The following is a 23,384-nucleotide window of genomic DNA, read 5'->3' on the forward strand; positions in this document are numbered from 1 at the left end:
TAATAGCGCGAGTATGACGATCGTCCGTTGTTGAGTACTAAGTCATAATTTAGCACATAGTAGTAGTACTTTATTTGCGTCGCATTAGAGTTGCACCAGTGGACCTTTGGCGACGGTCTCAGAAGCATCCCTGAGGATAATCCGAAGACTTGCCATCACAATTTTAATCCTCAGCTGAGGGATGATCCGATGAACTTGCCTATAGCCAGATGATCAGCGCATGAAGGATCGATACTACGCATACTCGGTACCTTCGCAGGTTGATCAAAGAGGTCACCCATCCGCTCACTGATCACTGTCAATAATGCTTTCGCTGACTTAATTTAAGGTTTAATAATTTCGTTTGCAAAATAAACCTAAAGTAAGTAAACAGTTTTCTTGGCATTAGAAACATTACTTTGAAAACCTGAAAGTTTTTATTACTTCATTTTTGACAATGATTCGAAAACTCAATATTAAGAGTGGTGGTTACCGAGCACCTTGTTTGTACAATAATGTTAAAATGGCCAATTTTTATATCGCTTTTTTTCAGGCCTTAAGAATTAACGGGATTTCACACAAATTTTTAGATCGATAAGCGAAACCATTAAACTCTGTTTTATTACATTATTCTTTACTATTTGAATTTTAATAATGATTTTATCTTCCTTCGTCTTGAATGTCATTCATTTATTAAGACTACGCTAAATAAAAATCTTTAATTCAGAAAGCAATTGTGCTTTTGTAAGCTCAATCAACCTTGTATCATTCATAACTCACATTTTGTAAGTGATTTTTGATGTGTTTGAACGTAGTGTATTTAAAAAAAAATCCTATGAATATCCGGAGTTAAAACAAAAATTTAAAAAAAAAGTTCAAGCGTTAGCAATTTTTATGAGATACATATTTAATGATCCCTCTCTTTCTTTATTAAAATCCTATTATCTTTTTGCTCGCTAATGGACTAAAACAAAAAATATATAAAAAAATAAAACCTTCGCAGTCACTTCTAGCTGAGTTTATTAATAACTTTGGATCCATTAACTTCTACATATTTTGGGATAGAAGATGGTGGTCCTTCTTTAATAAGCGAGAAAAAAAAATTTTTTTTCATCCTTTCTATTTTCTATACAGTTATTTTAAAAGTTATCTTCGTAAAGCACTATTAGAATTTTTTTCTAAATTCGGAGCTCAGTTATTTTTCAATCAGTTTTTTCTTTTTCAATCATTTTTTTTTAAAGTTTTTTAAAGTGACTCTCTCATTTTTTCAAAAAAACATTCGATCAATTTTTCTTAAGAGCACTGGAAATTCTTTGATCAAATATATTTTTTATGAGAAAATAGGGTACATAAAATAGGTCTATAATTTTTCTTTTATATTTAGTACAATATATTTCGAAATTGCCTTCGTATAGGTTTTACGATTATTTCAAATCGATTATGAATTTCCTTACATCCTTTAAAGATGCACCATAGCTAATTTGCAAAGCATGCTAAACACGTTGTTCCATAAAAACTGATTTCAACTATATTTGACATGCTCATTTCATCATTAATATAGCTTGTCACACAGCCCAGTGTAGGCTAGTACCTTCTTTTAAGTTATCTGCCACAACGGCGTTTCTTTCGTTTCTTTCTTTTTTTAATGCTTATGGGTTAGTTCCAATTATGGATAAATATTGAAATTGTTTTCTTTATAATTCTCAACTAAAAGACTTAATGTTGTTTATATATACGTAGTTTAAAATAATAGAAACATTCATGTACCATACTATTTTTTAACAAACATTCGACCATTATAAATTAAATAATAAATTCTTATAAAAATGTTGTTTTACATAGAACTTTCTTAAGATCAACTAGTTTTATAATTGTATGCAACTAAATTTTCATTCGCTGAAATACAATAGATTAAAATAATTTCAATATTTAGTCGATTATCTTACGAATTATTGAACTGATGTTAATAAATTTGGATATGAACTTAGGTTAATGTAATGCAATAAAATATCTATTCAATAGTTGTAATCTACAAGCATAATTGTGTAAAACACTGGCTTGAATCGGAAGGTATGAATTATTTATTGCAGAATCGAGCAAGGGAAAAAAATATGTGAAGATACGATATGACTCACTCTTAGAGATAGAAATTGTTTAACATTGCAACTCCAAAAATGTAAATAAGCAGTATAGAACTTTCTATAAAAATTGGTCACAATTGTAAATATAATTATAATTATTGTTATAAGCTTTGAAATTTTCAGGCCCTAAATGGTTCTCGGAGAGGAAATGTGAGTTTAATTTCCTCCTTCGGAAAGTCCTAGGCATGTGCTCCATAGGTTTGAGGTCTGGAGATTTGACTGAACAATTGAATGTTTCCAGTGAATGTTTCTTGCTTAATTTTAAGAGAATCGTGGACCAGATGAACTCTGTAAGGATTCGTATCGTCTTCTATTAGAATAAACACTCTCTGCTGCACTCTCGAAAAGTAAACAAAAGGATTCAAAACCTAATCCCAACTCTAAAGTTCACTATTTCGTGATCAGTGGGAGTTCAACGTAATGCCTTCCCTGATTACTTTCTCGGATATTACTTGGCAGATAGCGAGTTCCTGGTTTAAATTCTTCATTCTTTTAGAGATATGTTGGAATCCGATAGCTGCTTTAAAAAAATTTAGAAATCAATCATCATCTTAGCGGAGGTTTCGTGATCTAGGCAGACATCATGTAAATGGCCCACTTGAATTCAACCGAGGCACTTTTATTCATGTAGGTTATATGAATGAGGTCTTAAAGCTGTTAGAATTTGCAACTTTCCTCCGACCGTCATTCACAGCTTGAAAACAGTATTGATGAACTATTGGGCTCAAGTGCTACAGATTCTTCAACCATTTTAATTCTACTATGAAATCACTTTATTAGCCTGTACAATAAGGACCATATCCCCCCTATAAATCAATTTACTGTTTAATTATGTAAGCATTATTCCATATCTTATGACTTATAGTGAATGTAGCTTAACTACCACTACAAATATTAAATACCAATTCACTAGTATATAAGACATGTTAACTTGATTCCACCAGAAGTACCTTTAGATAGATGAAGGTTGACAGAGTCTTAAGATTAAATCCCTTCAATGGTGACCCAGACGTGATAAAAACATGCCAATATCGATGGTTGATTTTATAGTGGTAGTTACGCCACAAACGTTGCACACAATCATGATTGTGTATTATAACTGTTATATCATTTTTTTTGTATTATTATAACCTATGCTCATGCCAAATTTCATTAAAATTTGTCAAGTCTGCCAATTTTATTAAAATTTATCTGGAAGATGGTATGTGAACAAATTTGAAAATTGGATGCTAGCAAGTAACATGCTCCATGAGTCAGCATGCATGGTGCGAAACACACGTGACATCGCTAGCAGATATCCTACTAAATATGATCCAAAACGTTGATTCAACATGATAATAAAAACATGCCCTCAAGGTGCTACGTTAACACGCCATGCACAACCACGTAATTAGACATAATCATAATCATGTGATTAGTTACAAGTACTCAACATCGGTGTAACTCCAGACATTTACACAAAAAGTGAAATTAACAATTCTGTGTCCCAAACTTTTGACCCCTCTCCTGAGTATTAACTATTGAAGTCATATTTGCTACACTGCAATTACCCCTCCACATATTTTAAGGAACAAAGAGTTTATCAAAAAGACGTTACGATAATTGCAATATTTCTCTTTCTTTTATGCAGCATAAAAACCTTTTTTTTTTCTTGGAATAACTCCAAAAACCATTCAAATGGTCCCAAAATTAACAATATGTATGAATTCGGCACCACAAAATACCACCATTTCCTTTGAGGGTTTCTTTTTACAATTAAATAATAATCCTTATAAAAAATAGATTTAAAATATCAATCATTTTCATCACTACTTTATTTAAAAACATAACAGAATAATCATTTAATTCAGTGAAAATTAAAAATCAGGATTATAAACAAAAGTATTATAATTATTAGTAAATGAACAATTAAATACAATCTGTAGATTTAATGTTACTTCCGCCAATAAACAAAATTTACTATAAAAATACCAACATATGTGTTTCAAAAAGAGGAAGAAAACTTTCAACCACTTCATGTCAATTTATTAATCTGCCTCCAGCTAATATTTTCCATTTACTTCAAATAATGTCGAATGCTGCACACCAATTAAAATGGTAAACTCAATTAGGCAAATTCGCTCATTTTCTAAATTGGCATTAATTTTTTTGCAATTATGAAGTAAGTTATTCACTATTAAGTTTTCTTTTTTTTTCTTCTTTATTTTTACTGTATCAACAACACTCGTTAAATTTAATTTTGTTGTTTTTTTAACCAGTTGAAGCATTTTGCTACTACGTCCAATCTAATTATTTTCTTTTCATTATCAAGATTTAAAAATTTGGTATTTGAAAATTGAGATTGGTTTGTTAAATTTTTTTTAAAAAAAGTTCCTCTTAAAAAATTTTCGTTTGCTTTTTATTTCATATTACGTATATATTAATATTGTAGAAAGTTTTATTACTGAGATTAGTCGGTAGAGCAATTTATATTGTAAACAGTAAAAGTCAATAACAATACAAAAAGCATTTTTTTTTTATAAGCTTAGACATTAAAATAGATCGGAAATAATAACCACCACTTAAATAATGCTGCTACTCAATGTGAATTATCTAATAGTATTTGTAACCAAACTTATTTAAATAATAGCATTATTGCTAATGATTTGATTCGACTTCAGAATGAATATTCGTACACTGTAATACCGTTGCAGTCTAGAACCGGTGGAATGAGTATCGGGACGGCTCTGTAGTTACCCAAGCGCTACCTTTGCTTTGCAACTTGGTAAACCAACAATAAAATAAATCTAAAGTAGCACAGAAGTAGGCAACCGGAAAATTTCCATCATCAATACTTACTCAAAATAAACATTTGTATAAATTTGTATTAGAAATCTGTTTTTATTTGTTCTCATTTGAATTGCTTCAGATCGATCAAACTTTGAAATTGCTTCAGATATAGTATATAGTATGAGCAAAAGTAATGGTACTTACTAAGGATAATACTAAGAGCATTTCTGAAAATGTTCTGATCAAAAAAAAAAAAAAACACTATAAGACTGTGTTCTAGTGGTCCTTCTAATTTTTTATTTTTGCGTCAATGCTAAATAATTAACGTTAACTAAGTTATAAATTTGACATAAGATGTATTTTTGAAGATGCATTCATTTTTTATAGTTACGATTAAGAATTTCAATAGTTGAAATTTATAAAAAAAATATATTCTATGAAATCTGCACAATTTTTTCTGTTGGGACATTCTAAGTTTGACTCCAATGATATTAACTGTACTCTTCACCTGGAAAACATATTCTTAATTAGTTGTGCCTTATGCTAACCAAGACATTTTCTGCATAAGTTTTAATCTTTCTTAAATATTTACCTATACCAGAAAAAAAATATTTTCAACCCTATTTATTAAACATCAAGAATATTTTAAATCATGAAGACATGAATTTATGTTACGTTTAGGGGATTCTGTAATCTATGTCTTAACTATTTTTTTTTAAATCGTTTTAAAAAAAGTATAAGTTAATATTGAAAAATATAATAATATAATAATCTTATGATTATGATAATATAATAATCTTATGATAATATAATAATATAATAATCTTAGAAAAATATAATAATCTTATGAATCACTGTTTAGGAAAACCAAACAAAAACATCGAAACCTGCTTGCAGGAGAAAGCTGTGAAACTTAAAGCAATGACCAGAAAATGTTTTCATCTAGTAATCAAACTGTTTTATATGTTCTTCCTTATGAGTGATTTATCAAATTTTGATAATATTTTTTTTTCTTTGCTTAAATATAAACTTGAGACCCATAATGTATATGCATTTACTTACTTTTGATTAAGATTCCAAAAGTATATACTGGAGGCTGTGCTTATTTAGTGTCTCTAATAATTACTAAATCCTCTAAGAGTTAAATAAAGCAAAATTATTCTCAAATATTTCTGTGGTGCTGTTCTTTTCCATTGAATGACAAAGGGAATTTATTTAAAACAACAACTAATTATTAAGATTGTTAAATTTTACAATACATCCCTTTTTGTGTTATTTAAATATTCATTCTCTCAGAAATTTAATGACCTAGGTGCTACAGTAGATGCTACAAAAATGATTGAAGAAATGCGGGTGGACGTTCAGAACGTCTTATCTTGGAAAAAACTAGCAGTAACTATTTAATATATTTTATAGCACTCCTTTCCTTTATTTCCAAAGCTATATTTGACTACAAACGGGACGGAACTTATGTCGGATTTTTATCATCATATTTTATGCTCTTAATGGAAAAAAGTTTAGAGGAATACTTAATTACTTACCTTTTATTAATTTACATGGATTTCCTTTTTTATTAAAAGAGAAAATTGGAAAAAGTATAATTTTTGAATTTTATTTCTATTCCAAAAAATTAAATAATCATTCATTTCTATACCTACATCATCATAACTAGACAGCGGATTATATGCACTAAAAAACGGACAAAATATGCATGCAAATATGCACTAAAAAACTTGAATATATGCTCTCAAAACTAGAAATATGCATTTAAAATAGAAATTAAAAGTTCAACTTATTTAAATACTTCTACCAACAAGTTTTCCAACAAACACAGCTAAAACATTTTTTTGTTAAAAGGAAGAAAATCAAAATATTTCTTACTTGAATCTACACATTTCTGAAGAAAAAGCCTAAAACTGAAGTATGATAAATGAGAGAAGAAAAATCATCGCATTTTCGGGAAAGATTTTATTAAACTGAATAATTTTTGTTGCAGAACTAAGTGTTTTTCCAAATTTTCAAGGGTGAATTGATGTCGTCGGTCATTTAAGATCATTTTGAAAGTAGAAAATGACCTCTCCACGTCAACCGATGTTATTGGACAAAACTTGTACAATTCCAGTGCTATTCAGTGCTTGTACAAAAATTTCCAGTGCTGCTGCAGATTTGACCATATACGGAGCGGCATCACTGACAAAAATCAAAACATCTTCAGAACCATCTCTATCAGGCCATAATAATCTGATAGAATCATTGACAAACCATGCTATGGTTGAATGATTGACTTTTTCAAGGGCTTTGCTTGCTAGAAGATGTGGTCGAGTAGGAATATTATCCATTTTTCCACAAATAAAATGAGCAATATAGCGACCGCACTTATCTGTCGTCTCATCGACATCAATCCATATAGGGCCATCTCCAATATCTCGTCGAATATCATCCAGTTCTTCGTTATATATCGGTTGAAGGTAGTTCTTTCTTAAAGTCGATTAATCGGGAATGATCTAATTGGTACAATATTTTTTTTAAAAACTGTCTTAAGTTTGGATTATTTAACTTTTTTAAAGGAATAATGCTGCTTACTAAGGCTTTGCATAAATCGCTAGAAAAATCACTTTCCTTTTTAGCTGCTTGAACAGGAATAGTTAATAAACTTTGAACAAATCCTTTTGTATTCTGCTTTTTCTTCACGGAGTGAGCATTAGTCTTTATATGTTGATCGATTTGGTTCTTTTTTTCCCAGGAAATGTGTTTTTGACAAATCACACAAAATACTATTTCCCCATCGGTCGTTCCCCATCGGTCGTAAAGTCCTTCCCATAGTCCGAAATCCATGTCTTCATTAAATTTGATTTAGTCGACTTAATTTTTGGCATATTATAAAATTCAGTAGTCAAAAATCACGTTCGAAGCTTCACTAACTACGTATTCAACTGATGGATGTCAAAACTGTCTATCTATCGGATGGACTATCGAAATATGTTAGAATAGCAGCTCTCTCCGAAATTGTATTCACTCCACCTTTTAACTAATCAATCACAGAAAAGGGAGGTCATTTTCTACTTACCACAGAAGCCTTATTTTTATCACCCAGATTGACAATTATTTATTCCAGGAAAAGACATCCCTTCATAGAATATCTGACCATCCCTTTCTGAGGTTTCTATGACGAATGTCTGTTTGGGTGGGCCCTTTGTACCCCCTTCCTGACACACACCTCATTTCTACATCTTTTGCACGTGATTGCAATCACCCCCAGCAACATCAATCCAGCTGACCCTTTCAGGTGATAAAGAATGACAAAACAAAATTTAAAGCGTTCGTTATGCTAACATAAAAAGAATAGTGATATGGTTTTAGGAGGGAAAAGCCATAAAATGCTGAAAATATGCAGTTATAAGAGCAAATATACCTTTTTATGCATTTATATGCACAAATGGCAAAAAGTGCTAAAATATGCAATTGCATATGCACGTATGCAATTGCATATTATCCGCTGTCTAATCATAACTTTTGAAGCAAACCTACTTATGTCTGAAAAATTGGTTTTGACCTTACATGAGTGGGATTGTTATGTTATGGAAATCTGTGTTTGCAAATAGCAAGTTAATATAAATATGGCTTCATTTGTAAAAAATAAAAATAAATTATTTGGGAACAGTGAACTAGTGAAATACTTAAAGAATGTGTGCATGTTAATGCAATTGAAGGGAACATATTTTACTCTATGGATTCTCATAGTACTTCAGTGTTATGTACTTCATTGTTGTCTCTAATCCTTTTCTGAATTTCATCAAGTTGTTGACATTTAAAAAGTTGATAACAGTCAAAAGATCTGATGTTATGTTCTTTCTTGTATGTTCAATTTAGTTTTCTAAACCATCATAAATATATGTGAAAATTAAGTTCTCTAGCAAAGTTCATGACACCCGGTGACTGAGTGATAGCGCTTCGCGCTCCCGCACCACAGGTCCTGGGTTCGATCCTCAGTCCGGCCAAGCATGCTTGGGAACTAAAAACTGGGGGTTCCGCGTTTGGCTGACAACCTGACCGGAACATCTGCTCCTGCACCCCAGAGCCCAAAGTCAAGAAAGCTGAGGTAGTCCTTGGCCCTCTATGGGCTGTCGCGCCACTGAGATTAGCAAAGTTTATTGCCTGAAATAGTGACTGCGTTTCAAACATTGCTAGTAGTCACTCTATTCGGAAGAAAAAAATGACTAGTTAACTACAAAAAAAAAAATTAGTTTTTCTGACCACTGATTTTGTTTTATTTATATATGTTCACAGTTTACAGAATTACAATTATTTTTCACTTGTATTTAATATGTACTTAGATCATTAAGAATAAATTTGTGTAAAATTTGGAGTATTTTACTTTCTTATGAAAATTTAACACTTTAAAGGAAAAGTGAGCTATTATTATACTATCAATCCTGAAAAGATATTATGTCCTTTATTTTAGTTACATGAAAAAGAAAGTTCTATTTATATTAAATTAGTACAATATTAAATTGGCTATTTCAAATAGCTTAGACGATAATATGAAAGTTTTATAAAAAATTTACAAGTTTGTAATTTTCTAATATAATATTTATTATTGCTGTACATCATTCAACTTTAAAATTTAAACCTTTCCAATTGACGTAGTAAAACCTTGATTATCGAAATTGCCAATTAATTTGTAGTTTATAACATTTTATTAAGTGTACAAACTCTGATTTATTATGAAGGTGCTATACCTGAAGCTAATAATAAAAAGAGTCATAAGTATAATTAAATATTGCTTTTTAATACTAAATCACCATTCATATTTTTATGCTTTATAAATTGTAGATGTTAGATGATTTGAACATTATAATTTATATGAATAATGATTACTGATTAAGCATTGAAACAGTAATTTATGAGTGGAAATCAGAATATAGCTAAAAATAATGGTTGAGTCTTTAGCAAACTTTTCAAGTAGGTTTGGTAGCAAGTCAACAAATGTCTGGAATAATTCGGGTACTACTGTTCTTTTATTTCTTGCAGAAAAAAAATTAAACCTAAGATGTATGTATTCATATTTTATGCCTTATGTGGATTTTTTTTCCCTTTCTCAGCGAATTGCAGAAGTGGCAGAACATGCAGCTGCTGGATATCAATTTGATGAAAATATTAAAGTTAGTAATAGTTACATTTTTCATTATTGTTCCATGATTATTTCGAATGTTTATTAGGCTTCTTTCTTGTTTTAAACTTAAGCACATTATTATAAATTCATTGAAAAATTTATATAAAAAAAAAACATGTTAAGAAGTTAGTGTTCACTAACTTTAAATAAAATAAAAACTGATTATAAAGTTTAAATGTTAATTTTCATCTGACTTACCATTATTTTATCTCCTATATACTTTTAAATGGCCTATTTAAATTTATTACAAATTTTTAAAATCTCCCTTTTATGGCATTTTAAGCATTAAAACTGCTAAGTATATTTTTTTTATATTTTTTTTTATCATTTTAAAAGCTTTTAGAGAAATTAGAATTATTTTACTTTAAAAAAAAAAGTATTTAATTGAAATTAAAAAAGTATTTTCTGAATCTTAAAAACTTCCTTTTAAAAAAGGAAATGATGATTTTCTCAAGTTTATTTCCCCAGTCACTTTGGTTTTAGATTCTTGGATTAGGCTTCTTTGTATCTTGTTTCAAACTTAAGCTCATTATTATAAATTCTTTGAAAAATTTATGAAAAAAAAAACATGTTAAGAAGTTAGTGTTCACTAACTTTAAATAAAATAAAACTGATTATAAAGTTTAAATGTTAATTTTCAGCTGACTTACCATTATTTTATCTCCTATATACTTTTAAAAGACCAATTTAAATTTATTAAAAAATTTTAAACTCCCTTTTATGGCATTTTAAGCATTAAAACTGCTAAGTATTTTTTTTTTTATCATTTTAAAAGCTTTTAGAAAAATTAGAATGATTTTAGATTTAAAAAAATATATATATTTAATTGAAATTAAAAAAGTATTTTCTGAATCTAAAAACTTTTTTAAAAAAAAGAAAATAATGATCTTCTTAAGTTTATTTCCCTATTCACTTTGGTTTTAGATTCAATAAATATTTCTTGAAGGTAAGGAGAAAAGTTAATTCAGCTGGTATTAATTTGACACCTTAGGGCAAATAAAAACAAAGCTTCAGCAAATATGCTAAAAATAAAATTAAAAAAAACATAAGCTGATTGGGCTAATATTTTTATCTTGAAAGGATTTAAAGATTAGATCGGAAATGCCTAAAGGCATTGGTAGAAAATTGATGGTACTTTTTATATTAAAGTCCTTGTGTATTTATTATGTAATTAAAATATCTGTTATAAGGAGCTTAATTTTTATACCATGCACATTTGGAACAAAAATGTTAAATAAAAAATATTTCTTGCATTGTCATATGTATGTATTATGATGCTTATGGATATTTTAATAGATAAATCTTTATTTGTGCTTCCTGAAATGAAAAAGCTTTTTTGTTTTATTTTAAAACATTTATTGTATGTTTCTTAAATGTTTCTATCTCTTTTTATTTTCATTAATATTATTTAAGCATTGTTATTCTACATTTAAAAAAAGTGTTGCTTTATTTAACATTAAATTCTATTTAAGGATGCTATTTATCAAGCATATATCTCTTTTAACAAACTTTTATTTCGACTTAGGAATGTCTCTGTTTCGCAGTAAAAAAAAAATATCCCTCCTATCTTTTATCGGCCTTTGCAAAGCTTGTTCTCTAAATGTTTTGAGATTTACAAGTTAATTTTTAGCAGCTGATTTACGTGTTTGAGGGAATTTTGAGTTAAGATTTTTTTTTTTTTAATTTGACTTTATTTACCTGATATTTTTACTTTATTTTCATGTTAACATATGTGATTAGTTTGATAAAATTTAAGAAGAAAAAAAGAAATCAAATTCGAGAGCTAAACACAGCATTTATGAAGGGTTCAAATATTGTTTTTCCACACATTCTGTTCCATCTTCCAGATTTCTCAAGTTTGTTAAATAAAAAACAAACCATATACAATAAAATAAATTTTTGTCATTTCAGCATGAATATTATAATGCTCGAATGGAAGAGAAAGAGGTTGAAGTAGAAAATAATGAAATTGATTCTAATGATGTAGTAACTAAAAGAAAGCCCAAAAAGAGTATTAGAGATCTAGATATGAAACCGCACAGAAATTTTGCTAATGCTCCTGTAAATTTTAAACATAGCTCTGTTCATGTACCTACAAATGTTTATGATAAAGGTAATATAAACATTCCGCATTTTTTAACTGAAGTTTTTTAAATAAATGTTGTTGTTTTTCCTACACATAATATTGTAGTCATCTCTACTTTATTTTGCATGTAACTAATTATAAATAAAAAACATGTAACTTACTTTAAAGAAGTAAAAATCATTAATAATAATTTTTATTTCTTAGATATAAACAGATTTTACTGCCTGTCCACCATTGGAAGACTATTTATTTTCAAACAACTTTTGTGACTTGAATGTCATTTTGCTAAACTATCCTCATTGGCACAAAGCTTTCTTCCAGCTTACTATCATTGCTTTTATCTTCCTTTGGTTTTAGTTTTTACTAAGGATGTAATTAACGGATATGGGAGAATTTCGGTCCTTTTGCTTAATATTCGGTTGGCCGAATACTTTGCCAAATATTCGGCAAAGTATCATCTAGAAATTTATTTTTCAATAAAAAAAAAATTTTTTCGGGGGGGAGGGAAGGGTAATTTGAATAGATTTAATAAAGAATTATCTGAAATCGAATTTTTTACTAAACATTATTTAAAGATATTTTTACGCATATTTGTAAGTTCAAATTAAGTTAATTAGTTAGTATATGTTCTGAAAGACATATGGAAAAACGAAATGTGAAGAATCGCAACTAGATTACTTTATACTGAACCATGAGCTTTGTAATGCAGATTTTTTTTTAAAATTTATTTGTTTACATTCAGGCAAATCAGTTTTGTCGTGTTTTAAAAATTTTGTGTCTTAAAAATTGAGAACTTTTTCTTAATTTTTCATTTTTGTCTTTTTTTTTGTATTAACTATAGCAGAGCATTTTAACAGTGCATTTCCAATAGACTTAATTCTTTTATTGTCACTTTTTTCCTGTACAATAAGACAGATAACCAATGACATGGAAAACTATTACTCTCAACGTTAAAGTTATATTTCAGAATTAAGAAGAAAAAACATTTCTGCTTCTCTTTTGCTAACTTTCATTTTTATCGTCGTTTTTATTATTACAGCATTTTTTAAAGAGCATCTCTAATGAACGTTATTCTTTTATGGTCACTTTTTTGTAAAAAAGTTGAATTGAGATTTTCAGTATTAAATCTTTCATTTAAAAATTAGAAAATTTTTTGTTTTGGCTTCTATCTAGCTTTTTCAAAAATATTTTTGTTTTTATTATGGCACGACAATTAAGAGTATTTCTATTAGTCTTTTAAACTTCATTTTTTCTTGAAAATAAGGTAATTGGAAAACTGAGATGCTTAGCTTTAAAATTTTCTTTCAAAAAGTCATCGATTTTTCTTTGAGAAATCATCGAATTTTATTTTTTTTCGGTTTTGCCTTTTTCTATAACCTTTTTTTATATGGGCGTTTTTATGATACTGGTGCTTTTTTAAAATCGTTTCTGATAAAGTTTTTTTCTCTTTCAATGTATTACAGATAATTTTTTCTGGAAAATATTATTTTTAGCATTAAAATTTTGTTTTAAAAATGAAGACAATATTTTTTTTCTATTTTCTTTTTCAACTTTGCAATTTTAGTTTTTTTAATACCTGTTAGATAGTTTTTTTTATCTTAAATGTTTTTAATTATTTTAATATCTAATTATCTTTATTATCTTAAGCATTTTCATTGAAGTTTTTTTCCCTTTACCCCATACTAATAATACGGCTAAATATTGATTATTTTTCAATAAGGACTAAACTTATTTATGTATAAAAACTATCATTTATTAATAATTTTAAAAAAAGGTTACTATTTAGGCGCCGAATATTCGGTATTTGGCCAATATTTTTGCCCGAACAATTGGTATTCTGCCAAATCACTATTCATTACATCCTTAGTTTTTACATAACCACTACTTTAATTAAATGACTTTAATTAAACGTCTTTTGACTTTCAATTAGCTTATTCTTGTTATAGTAAAGACTGTTGTCATATTGTATTTATTTACCAATTGAACTTACTCAAAAAATTTTGCTACCAATTGTAATGGTATGTTACTGGTACTTTTGAATTTAAAATCTTTTAAACTAAGCTACCTGTACTCTACTATAATTTAACTTTCAATAATCTTCAAATGGTGGTAGAGAGATTACTTTTGTCGTAATTCGTTAATAATTAAACTTACGTGAAAACTTCTACCTCCAATTAAAGTGGTACTTTATTGGTATTTTTAAATTAAAAAATAAAAAACTTTTGAACTTCCTTTAAAATTATTTATTCATACCATGATTTAACTTTCATCTGTCTTCTTAGGTACAACGGGCTGTATATTTCTGCCTTATTTTCTATATGCCCTAATTAAATTTTCACAAAATCTTTTTCTACTAATTTACTACCTAAGGAATAAAAAATTATAACCAAGTTTTTATCAAAACCTGATTAACTTAAGAAACTGTTTTGTCCTATGACTCTATAATAAATTGTAAATGTAAAAAAATACTTTACTATTTCTTTTGTTATAATCTGCAAATTTCCACTTTCACTTAGTTATCTTCAAATGGTTGGACTTGAATAGCCATAAATATTAGGCATAATAAAATGTTACTTCTTGATTAGTTTGTAATTTTTATTTTATTAAACAAAATCATCTCTTTTTTTTTAAGCTGTGTCTTTTTCAATTTATTTGATTTTTGAAGAATGTTTTAACTATTTTTAAAGCTTCTCAAAAGCTCCTTCTTTTGGAATTTTTTATTTATCTATTTTATTCATAGTAGTTAGAACTATTTTTTTTTAGTGGATATTTTTGTTACATTGCTATTTTCATATTTAGATCCCAAGGTTCTCAACTCCATAAATGGTCAGAATATCTCACTCCTGCATTTCGAAATAATCTTGCCGTTGATCCATTCCTTAATTGGCAATATTTTGGGAGTAATACTGGTTTTTTATGCTTATTTCCTGGTAAGGAAAAATTTATGGTCATTTTTTTAATAAATAAGACTTATTCTTGTTGGGGGAAAAAATATGTAATGTTAACTTTTAGCCAGTTAGGTTTCTGAAAATATGATTTAAAACCTAGCAATAAACTTAGACTTTAAAATAACTATTGTGTGTAAAGCAAAACAATTCCCTTCTCTTATTGGTATTAATTTTTTTTTTCATGTGTGTGTGTATATGTGATTAAAAAGTAAATTTCCCCTAAAATTGTCCCTAAATATTTTACTACTATCATATTATATTGATTTTGCATTAAAAAATAGCTGCAATTAGCTATTGTTATAAATAAGACCATGACAAATTATTTTGTTGGATACTTTTTTTTAAGTGCAGAAGCATTTAACTATAGTTATAATTGATGTATTCCTAGTTTAAAAATGGAAATAGTAAACTAGTAAAATTGACCATATTAGTCTCTGATAACTTATATCTAATAATGTCACTCCATGTTTTTTAAATTATCTAATTTTTTTGTGTTTCTTTTATACAAATTATTTTAAATTAATTGTACTCAAATGTAATTAATAAGGGCTTTATATTAGTTAACTAGTTTTTGAGTAATACTGTTTCAATTTATCTTTATTTCAGATCCAATCTCTGCAATATAAAAAATTAAAAAAATCTTAAATTTTTCCATTTTGTTAGGCAATTAATTATTGTTACTATTTTTAAGCTATCTTCAGTTTCAAAATTTTTTCTTCATTTTTACAGCAACTACTTGGGTGAAAGAAGGCAGGGAAAAGCCAGACATTTATGATTGTCGAACTCGCTCTTGGTGAGATTTAAAATTTTGATGAGAAATCTAAATATGTATTTTTACAGGGTTCCCAGAGGTCTTAATTTTAATAAGTGGTGATAAAAATTAAATAATGTCACTTAGTAATGGTGTTACTTTATTTAATTATTCTCATAGCATCATTATAAGTTATTTTACATTTCCCATGTTTCAACCTTTAGTATTATGCTTCATGGATGGGACATAGTCATCATTCCTTCCATGAAGCATATTAGTATAGCACTATATATGAATATTAATATAGGGCAATACCATCCTTTATATATTTGCAGTCTTCAGATGTATAAAACTTTAACCTAGTTTAATAAAATCAAGCAGTTCTACTAATATTTACTAACCTTTAGAAATGTAATTTTTTTTTAAAAAAAAGAATTATAACATGGCTTTTACAGTTTTTACATATCGTAACATCTGGTTTTTGTTTTGTTTTTTAAACTTATGAAAGATACTATAGATTGGAGTAAATATAAATGATACTAAGAATTGATTTAACAAAAATTACTCAAACTGCTTTTTTTTCTAAACTGAGCTGTATGGTTTTAAAATCCTCAAATCTGATATTTGTATATCGTGAAATTACCCTATTGCAACTAACTATGAAAGAAATGCATTAGTTCGTGAAAAAAATGAAAAGGTTTACAAAACTGTAGCTTGTAATAAGGTATTCGTCTACCACAATTTTCTATTTTTTTTATGAAACTGATATATATATGTATAATTCGAAGAAACCTAATATTTCAAGTATAACTATTTAGATTGCAGATCAAAATGTGTAAAATTTAGGAAGTTTTCCTCAAATGCATTAGCAATTCCTCAAATGCAACACACATACAAATGTAGCTTACAGGGAGTGCCAACTTAAATTTTTCAGTTTTAGTTTGCAACCGACTTAATATCAGTTTGATTCACATTTAACGTATGTTATATGTCTTTGTTTTAAAGATTAAGTTTCTTTACCTTCATGCAGATCTCTTTATTGCTTTTCGCTATTTAAAAGTTCTTTAAATAAGTAAGATAGTGTTAATTAAACATATTTTGTGCATTTATATAAATGTGTGTATATATATAAATTTTGTTTGTGAATCAGCCTCTCACACTGCCTTTTTTTATGCTATTGTATTGATATATTTTGTTTTTGTTATATTAATGTAATATTAGAAAGCACTAGGTTTGCAGCTATAATTGTTTGAGCTTATTACTAGATTATATCTTTTTATTGTTAAATTTAAATTTACTTTTTTAATTTTCAATAATTTTTACTTTTTTTAATTTACAATAGTTTTTTCATTTTTTCCTTAAAATTCTCCCTTTTTTTTGTTTGTTTCCTTGTTCTCTTTGTGTTTTTAACCTACATTATGGGTTCTATGTACTTGCAGCTTATGCACAGTTAATAAAATCTTAATTTTTCTTTCAAACTTTCTCTTTTTCTTTTATTTGTCTCTTATGTATATATATATATATATTCAAGTTAACTGTATCCTCTGTTTTCTGATATATTTACTTTGTATTTTCAGGTATGTAAAAGCTGCAGCTTCAGCAAAAGACATAGTTATACTTGTTGATAGTAGTGGATCTATGACAGGAATTAGAAAAGAAATAGCAAGGAATGTTGTGACTGATATTCTTTTAACGTTAACAGAAGATGATTTTGTCACTATTCTTGGTGTAAGACAACTTTGTATATTAATTAGAATTATTAATAAGTTTATTTCTAGATTTCATTTAATCTTTGTTAATAACTCTTAATCCAAAAATGTACTAATGATAAGTAATGGATCATCTAGAATAATTACTGTGACTAAAAATATATAAAGATTCCAAAAATGCTTTATAAGTTTTTGCTCATTTGTCTAAATTTATTTTTATCATTTTCTGCGATATTTGAAACATTTATTCTATTATCATAAATGTCTATTATGCTTTAAAAAAATAAGTGCTTGTTACTTATGTTGTCAATTTTAAACTTGTCTACTATTTTCTGTTATTGCTATCGGTTCATAAATTTATCTTTATTGTTTAAATTATTTTCATTATGCAAACTAGAAAATTAAGAAAAATAAGAATTGTTCCTAAAGTTTTGATTATAATGAATGGTAACTATGTTCATCCCTAGTTTTCGGACAAAGTCACTCCTGTTGTTCCTTGCTTTGAAAATGCTTTGGTCCAAGCAAATGAAGAAAATATGCGAGTATGAGAGTTAAATTTTTTACATGAAATTTATTTGTACATTTCAATTATAAATCTGTCTTTTTTTTTTAATGAATAATGTTTCGAAACTGTTTGTATGTTTTTTAACTGTTCACATTTTATGTATTTATCATTTCATTAGTCAATTTTTTAGCACGTCAAAAAAAGTTTTTTGCTTTAGCAGAAGTTCTTATAAATTTCTATTTCATGAAAGATATTTGGATCTATCTTTCATTAAAATTCAATGTATAATGTAATTTTTATTCAACAGCTTATTCATTTATCTGATTTAACTTATTTCAAATCTTTATACACAATTAAATAAATAAAATGTGGTGTTTGATATATGAATTTAAAATCAAAATTTCAAACCAAATATTCAGAGAGCATTTCTAGCTAAAACACCTCTATATTCTCTACTTTTTTTCTCTATTTAACATATTTTCTATTGTACAATTCAATCAGTTGTATAATTTAGCATATTGTTACCTTATATTTATAAATTATCCTATTTTAACTAAAACTATCCTGTCTATGAAGATAGTCTTAGCTGTCTGTGTAAGATAAGATAGTAGTAATTTGCTGTTAATTAATTGGATGGCTGGGACTTCTCAACTAAACTACAATTCAAATCTCAATCTTAGTTGAATATTTTTTGGGATTGTGATTGCTTTGAAATTCTTGATCATTTGAGTGCTCAACTGTTCAATTTCTTCATTTAAGAATGTTATGAAGAAGAATTTTTTTTAATTAAATTCATTACAATAAGCCATGTGTCACTTTTTTGAAGAACAAAAATTTAGTCTTAAATTTTTCTTTCAAATTGGTTTTCTCTTAATGCATGTTATGTCATGAAGTTAAGCAATATTTATGTATTTATTTTTTGTGATACATACCATAATTTTAAATATCATACTTTTTAGGAATTTATGAAGCATATGAAAAAAATGGAGACAGCAAATATAGCAAATTTTACATTGAGTTTGATAACAGCCTTTGAAGTTCTCCCAAAAGTAAGTTTCATATGTTTTGAAATTAAATAATATTATCATTTGCTTGCTGAAATTATCATTGAAACTAATATTTTGTGCAGTGATTGATTTGTAGTTTTTTTTCCCTCTGAGAACAGATATAAACTGTTTTCAATGGTTGTGAATCTATCAATTCTATAATGAATAAGTGATAAAATATTTTAATTTTATAATACTGTGATATAATAAGTGATATTTTTCCTGAAATTTTTAGCATATTTTCTGTGTGTTTTCTTCTGATCAGAACAATAAATATGTAACTCATATTACTTTTACAAAAGCCTCTAAAAAGTTTGATGGAAATTTATGAAAATTGATATTTTAAAAATTAGTGTATCTTTTAGCCTCAATAGTATTATTTCACTCTCTGTTTTATCTTTTTTGTCCATTTAATTCTCCTTGTTTTAACTTAACTGCCTAACATTCTCTGTTCACAAATATATATGACTAAAATTTCATCTATCCCTTTTAACTGTCAATTCTAAACTCCGATCAACATAAGACATAGTTTAATTCCTATCAAACTAGTTTCTCACTGCTAGAAATCGTGAAATTAATGCCATGCAAAATAGTGTATCATGAGAAACTTTATTCTCAAATTTACACGGTGATAAAAAGTTGTCCCTGTGGTTTTAAATTTATCAACAACAAAAAAATTTTATCTCTAAAAATATTACTTATATAATTTATTATATATAATTCTCTTACGTGGCTCCCAAATTTTGGCTGTATTTCTTTTCCGCCGGTGGCAACGTTTGCTTTGTTTTGTTTACGTTTTGAAAACACCGAAGCATTCTGCCTTTTAATGATGTGTTTCTGATCTAATATATATAATTCTCTTACGTGGCTCCCAAATTTTGGCTGAAGTACTTTGTACAACTAAATAAGGTTTTTTTCACAACACTTAAATATTTACTTTATTTTCTTCTTATATCAGTCGGCAAAGAATTTTGTTAGGTTAAAAAACATTTTGCTGAAAAAATAACTTAAAGAAATAAAATTATTCTTTAAGTTATTCTTAAAGAAATGAAAATAAAAAACTTAAAAAATAAAAATGCTGTTGCCAGCCATAGAATTTTTTGAAAGTTAATTTAGCAACATGAATCAAAAAGACATAGAAGCGCAACTAGATCAAAATTATGATACCTGAGCGCTTGACGTAACAAATCCTTCAATTCTAAAAGTGTTGTATCGCCAAATGCCCAAATTAACAATTGTGTTTTTAAAGAAATTCTATAAAAAGTTTTAAATAAACAACCTACTTCTACAACTGCTTCTTGAAGAACTTGGCTCATTGATTAAAAATATTGTTTTAATTTTGCAATACTAACTTTACTTCTTTCATTATTGCTATGACCCTCTTTCATTACATTTTACAACTTCATGCTAAATTTGAGGACTTTAAGTTTTGTGGTTGAATACTGACGTTTAGAAATGTATACATATAAAAGTAATATTTAGAGGTTAAGAGTTGCCTCAGAAAAATTTGAATTGTTGAGATTGAATTTAACAATGGAAGCAATCGTTTTTGTTGACATCAAAATTAAAAATATTGTGTTATTAAAAATACAATACTACCTTAATTTATACTTTAGAATTGCCTCGGAGAAATTTGAATTGTTAGAAATGACTTGAACAAAAAGTTTTATTTTTACTGACAAATACTATATTATAATTTTAACTTTTTCTATGACTATACTCATTTTCTTATTCTTTTCTTTGTTTTTTATACATTTTATATTTTTGTGATAAAATAAAAAACTTATAGTTGTTCTGCTTCTGAACACTGATGAAAACACAAAATGATGGGCTTCATCAACAATCAAAAATATCTACATTTATTTCACAAATTCCATATTAATAGGGTGGCGCCCTTCAGAGAATTAAAAATACAAAACTATCTTCATCAAAGCCGATGCTTTACATTCGGCGTTCAGTGGCAGACTACTATTTCATATTGTTTTACAACACATGGCTTTAGCCCTCTGGTGGGAAAGACTTTGAAACAAAACTTACAACAGTTACTTTTCTCAACAACTGAAATTTAGAATAGTGTGATTAAGAAAAATATGTGAACTGCTTGGATTTTTAAAATAATATTGAAATGTACAGGTTTAGAATTTTCTACTGTGAAAAGTTTTCGAAACTTTAGTATTAAAAAAAGTATGCAAAAGCTAGACGTTAAGAACGTATCCAATGAGCGAGCATTGGATTGCGAAGCAATCCAAAATGAACTACGAAAGCAGTTCCGGGGGTTGGCGAGCGCCAGTGAGCAGGGGGAGAAGCCTCCTAGTCATAAATATAAGACAAATTTTAGTCATCTAATTTAAAAATAATAATAATAAGTCATTTATGAAATGCAGTGTTTAAGTTTCTTGGAATTGTTATGAAAACCTCAATCTAACAATTATAGTTTTCAAATATATTCCAAGTTTTAAATATATTTTATTCATCGATATTTTGTTCTGACATTTTCACTCTAAGCTTTGTTTTTGAACTTATCTACATATTTGAGCTTAAAAACTAATATGTGTTGTATATTTAGATTTTTTAAACATTAAAAGTTTTTTTTTTTTTTTTAAAGAATGAACTTAAGACTCATTCCACAATAACTAAATGTTTTTGAATTTGACTTAAAAAAATCTTGTGAATATGTGAGTATAGAGATCAATCTTTTATCTATTTAAAATTTTGAATTTCAAAAAAAGTTTTGAAAAAAGATTTTTTTTACTGTACTTGGAAAATTTTACAGTTGAGAGAAGATTTTATTCGAAGCTGACTAAAATGACTAAATGGTGTTTAAAAAAATCAATTCCGAAGTTGTTTTAGTATATTGCCTACTATTGTTTCTGATGAAATGACTATGCTATTAGGAAAAATGGTAGTTTGTGGAATTTGGAGGAATTGGCTTTGAAATATACAAAAATATCAAGAATCTGTTTATTAGACATCTTTTTTTAATGATATAATTTAATCATTTAGAAAATAATATTCTATATTTTGTTTTTTTACAAACCACATAATTACAGAAATTTGAGTCTTTTCAAAATATTTATCATGTTTTTCCCCAAAGCTGTGAAATCTGCAATCAAATAATATAGAAAATAATTAATAAGTTAGCAAAACCTGTTTACTTTCTCCAAATGTTTCCTTGTGTTAAGGATCTGTTCTACCAAAACAACTTAATTGTAACCGTCTGTTTACAAGCTTTCTCTTTACCTAAATTTAATCCACTGTAACACCTCAACTCCAGTGATCCATAAGGCACTACTAAGAAATCTAATCATGTATGTTACATAATATATTAAATTTCAACACTAAAAAACTTCTTATAGTCGCCTTGACAACAAAGGAATAGGAGCAACCATATTTAGAAATTTAACTTAATTGATATGTTCATGTTGTGAAGAGTAGTGTATTTACTGAGTGTTTGGACTGTTTTTCTGTGGAAAAGAAAAATATGTTTATTGTTTTGTACGTATAATGTGAGAGGCCATAGTAAGATTAGATATTAATCATTAGCAGCCTTGCATTAACAAAGTGGATTTGGATGTTGTAAATAATGGTATTATGGCTTTGAATTTGTTTTGTGCGAATTTTATGATTATTGAATAATTGCTAGCAACTTCACATGTATCATGATATCTAATTTGCTTTACATTACAAAAAATTTGACTCTAGGAATGCACTATTTTTTGAATGTATTTTTGCATCAACTTTGGTATTGTTAACAGGAAGGGATATTTTATCATCATCAAAATATTTTTGTTTTTCAATTGTTTTCAATCAAAACTAAAAATAAATTTTACTTTATTGTTGCAGTACAATCGATCTGGATTGGGTACTCAATGTAATCAAGCCATTATGATAATTACCGATGGAGCTCCTAATACATTTGAAGACATATTTAGGTGTTACAATTACCCAAATTTACCTGTAAGTTTTCTTGTCATTATAAGACAGCAGTTATCATTTAAATATGTTTTTTTATAATTTTATTAAATGGAAGCAATCTTGCTTAATTTTTCTACTAATTTATAGGTCAGAGTATTTACATACCTAATTGGTAAGGAAGTTACTGAATCACATGAAGTAAATTGGATGGCCTGTGCAAATAAAGGTTTGTCTTTTTTTTTATACATTTTTTTTTTGAACTATGTTAGTACTTGGTTTTATCCAACCTAGTCAAATAAAATCAAGTTTGCATTGAAATAATGCTTGATTATAGTATTAAATTTACACAATCACCTTGTACA

General features: G+C 27.4%; 1 pseudogene across 1 annotated transcript in view; it reads left to right on the forward strand.

Moving 5' to 3' along the window:
* Window positions 1–23,384, forward strand: part of LOC147809978 (voltage-dependent calcium channel subunit alpha-2/delta-3-like) — a 30,873-nt pseudogene that overhangs the window by 5,023 nt on the left and 2,466 nt on the right. Inside the window, exons 4-12 of the transcript XR_015433548.1 lie at window positions 9,992–10,051; window positions 11,974–12,175; window positions 14,948–15,078; window positions 15,826–15,889; window positions 17,425–17,575; window positions 18,024–18,098; window positions 19,021–19,110; window positions 22,951–23,064; window positions 23,170–23,248. The product of XR_015433548.1 is annotated as a voltage-dependent calcium channel subunit alpha-2/delta-3-like (transcript). The remainder of the gene's footprint in view (window positions 1–9,991; window positions 10,052–11,973; window positions 12,176–14,947; window positions 15,079–15,825; window positions 15,890–17,424; window positions 17,576–18,023; window positions 18,099–19,020; window positions 19,111–22,950; window positions 23,065–23,169; window positions 23,249–23,384) is intronic.

This window comes from Parasteatoda tepidariorum, chromosome 5, assembly GCF_982258835.1.
Source record: "Parasteatoda tepidariorum strain Cologne lab strain chromosome 5, Ptep-v5.0, whole genome shotgun sequence".
NCBI lineage: Eukaryota > Metazoa > Arthropoda > Arachnida > Araneae > Theridiidae > Parasteatoda > Parasteatoda tepidariorum.